This window comes from Lactuca saligna, chromosome 4, assembly GCF_052625555.1.
Source record: "Lactuca saligna cultivar CGN05327 chromosome 4, ASM5262555v1, whole genome shotgun sequence".
Classification (NCBI taxonomy): domain Eukaryota; kingdom Viridiplantae; phylum Streptophyta; class Magnoliopsida; order Asterales; family Asteraceae; genus Lactuca; species Lactuca saligna.
In genome coordinates this window covers 285,305,478-285,309,079 of record NC_136420.1, presented here as the reverse complement: position 1 = coordinate 285,309,079, position 3,602 = coordinate 285,305,478, and positions in this window count along the sequence as shown.

Sequence of the window (3,602 nt, the reverse complement as noted above, 5' to 3'; positions counted from 1 at the left end):
TTGGTCGAACAAATTGTCTATGCGAGGCAGAGGGTAATGATTCTTGATCGTGAGTTTTTTGAGCTCTATGTAGTCGATGCACATACGGAATGATCCATCTTTCTTCTTGACGAACAAGATCGGTGCTCCCCAGGGTGAGAAGCTAGGTCTGATGAAGCCCTTGCTGAGCAATTCGTTAAGTTGACCAGATAGTTCTTGCATCTCAGCTGGTGCTAATTGGTAGGGCGATTTGGCTACTGGGGTAGCTCCTGGGACTAAGCCAATTCTGAACTTGACTTATCGTTGCAGAGGTAATCCTGGTGGTTCTTTTAGAAAGATATCGGGAAAGTCATCACTACTGGGATGTTCCTTAGTTCTTTTGTTTCTAGGCTCGTATCAACAAAGTGAACAAGGAATGCACGATATTCCTTACGTAAGTACTTCTGTGCTTGAATACTTGAGATGACACGAAGGTTCATGTTGGGTTTGTCGCCATAAATAATAAGAGTTTCGTTAGATGGAAGATTAAGACGAACAACTTTCTCGTAGAACATGATGTCGGCGCGATGAAGACTCAACCAATCCATGCCAATTAGGACGTTGAAATTTTAATTGAGGCTGGCATGAGGTTGATTGAAAAGGTATGGCTGTCTAAAGTTAGGGTACATCCTATATATATACTGCTAGTGCTCTCAATTTCCCCGTTAGCCATTTCTACAGTGAATGGTTCTTTAAGTGTGTATGGTTGTTGTTTAAGTAGGTGAGCAAATTTTTGATTTACGAAACTTCTCTCCATACCACTATCAAACAGTATGCATGCATAAGAGTTATCAAGGAGAAATGTACCAGTGACCACTATAGGGTCGGCAACCGCTTCCTCGTGGCCTATCGCCAAAACTCTTCCCACTCCATCGGCATTCCCTGCCTTCGGGCAGTTCTTTTTGTAGTGGCCCACCTCGCCACAACTGTAGCAAGCCTGGCCCACACCAGCGTTGGGGACTTAGGTGATTGGCCTTGCCAGGGATTTGCAGAAACTGACAGTGTGTCCTTTCCTGTTGCAGTCAGAGCACTGCATTTCCCGGCAGGGACCGTTGTGGTGGAAGTTACATTTGTTGCACTTAGGCAAGCTGCCAGCGTACTGCTTTCCCGAAGCAGCAGTGGCAGGTGCTATCACAGCATGAACCACCATGAACTTCTGCTTTTTAGCAGCTTTCTGCTTCTTCTTATCATCCCAGAATTTCCACTTATTATCAGCGTCTTTAGAGGGTTCTAAGATGGCTAGGGTTGTTATTGTTGATGGGGTACGGACTCCATGGTCAATGAGCAGTTGTGCCAATCGCTTGGCACTATCGAAGGTAGCGGGGTTTGAAGATAAGACATTCCTCTGAAATGGAGGCACCAGCCCCCAGATATACCTCTCTATTTTCTTTCCCTCTGTGGGAACCATGTTGATACATAGAGGCACCAGCTCGCTGAATTTGGCAATATAGGAAACTATGTCGGAGCCCTTCATGGTTAGGCTGCATAGCTCCTGTTCTAGCTTCTGGATTTTGCCCCGCGGGCAGTATTCCTCAATCATGAGGTCTTTCAGGGTTTTCCAGCCCATTTCACTTGCCACTATGAGAGTTAGTGACTTGACATGGCTATTCCACCATGTCAGGGCTTTTTCCTCGAAGGTGCAAGCAGCAAACTTGACCTTGCTCCCTGCTGGATAGGAGTAGATCTCGAAGATCGACTCCGTCTGTTCGAACCATTGCGAGAGGGCAATGACTCTGCCAGTCCCTCTAAAGGACTTTGGCTTACAATTGGTGAAGTCCTTGTAGGATCACTCTCTCGAGTGCACGAGGATTTCACCTTGAGTAGAATTAACAGGTGTTCCACCTCCGCTAGCACCAGTAGAGTGATATTGATCCATGGCTATTGCCACAAACTCAACTACTGTAGTATTTAGAGTTGTCATATCAATTAGTAGAGGAGGTGGGGTGGTGTTTGATTTGTTGGCCTGCCTTTGGTAGGACGCTTGCGAGGAGCCATCTAATACTGAAAGTTTATAGAGATGATGATGATAGTAAGAATCAATTGTAAAGTATGATGAGAGTGATCCATGGACTAATTCTCCATTGCCCAAACATTAGAATCAGTGTATGATTTGAATAGAGACAACAATAAAGTTTGAAAACACAAGGGTATAGACTTTCCAATAGGTTAGAAACTACCAATATTACTGGCATTACTGATGTAAATGAGTTCGGGAAAATGACCTAACAGTAGGTCTTACATCAAACCATATGAGGGAAAATGTTTGACAGTTCAGTAGACTAGATAGTGTTATGAAAGACAGGAATATTTTACAGACACGTGCTTCATAGATCACACATAAGAAAGACTATTCCTTAATCAAAAGAAAAGATGTGCTAGACATCTTCTAATGGAGGCAAGCATTCCTCGGGCGAACCCTAAGGTCTGCCAGTTGATGCTCCATGTCGAGAAGGTGTTGTTCATAAACTCTCTGGCGAACCCAAAGTTCTATAACTTCAGACCGAGTCTCAGCTAGTTCTTGTAGCAGGGCCTCGTGGTCCGTCGCAGACCTCTCCTGATCATTTTCTAGATGAATGGTGCAAAGGGTATGCATTCTTGCATTTGCATCAACCTCCGTGATACGATGGAGAGCTGTCATTCCTTGGATTTCGTTTCGGGCAACTCTACGGGCCAGGATTGGAAAGACTTTGTTTGCTGATCCTCCTTCAATCAGGTCATAAAAGATTCGGTCTCCATTGAATGACATGGGGTGATTTTTCTCATCGCTCCATGTTTCCAAGCATTCCAACCATGCAGGCGTTTGGCCTTGAAAAGTCGGACGAGGGTTAAGATTCGGGACAAGATCCATAGGGGGTAGGTTGTTGACTTCTGGCTAAGAGTCAGAACCATCAGAAAAGACTTCTGCATGGTGATCATCCAAAAGGATTGGACGATCATCCTCTGGCTCGTCTTCAAGCCATCCAGCATTGCCTTCGTTCAGGAAGTACAGGTCGTCGTAAAGATGAAACCCAACCATGATATCTACGCGAGAAAAGGGATATAAGAATCTAATATAAATAGACGTACTACTTAAGATAATTTATAAGACAATCCTTACCAGTTACTTCAATACTTGTATAAAGCATACCAGTTATATGAAATCAAAATAGGATAGAACTTCGAATAAGTAACCCTAACTCTAAATCCACAACCAAACAAGGAATATGAAGTAAAGCAAAGATTACGAATTCTAAGTCTGTGACACCTTAATCTCATATAACCTTAGTGTATCCACTTAGCAACTATTTCCCTACTAGTAAAGACCTTTTTAGTTCTCAGATAAGTAATTATAGTAACACAAAATACCCCTATAGTATTTTTAAGATCATGTTTTGTTCTAATGTTATCATTGTAGTAGTGTTGGTAAGTTTTTAGACATGTTGCAACACCATAACCATTCTTCGGCACATGCTAGTCACTCCTCGTAAAATATAGTTGATCAGGCTATATCCTCCCAGATTTGACTATATGTCTCTAAGCCTAATTGTGTTGCTCAACAATCGTAATACTTTTGTTATGTCCTAGTCACACTGATTTTAGTATGA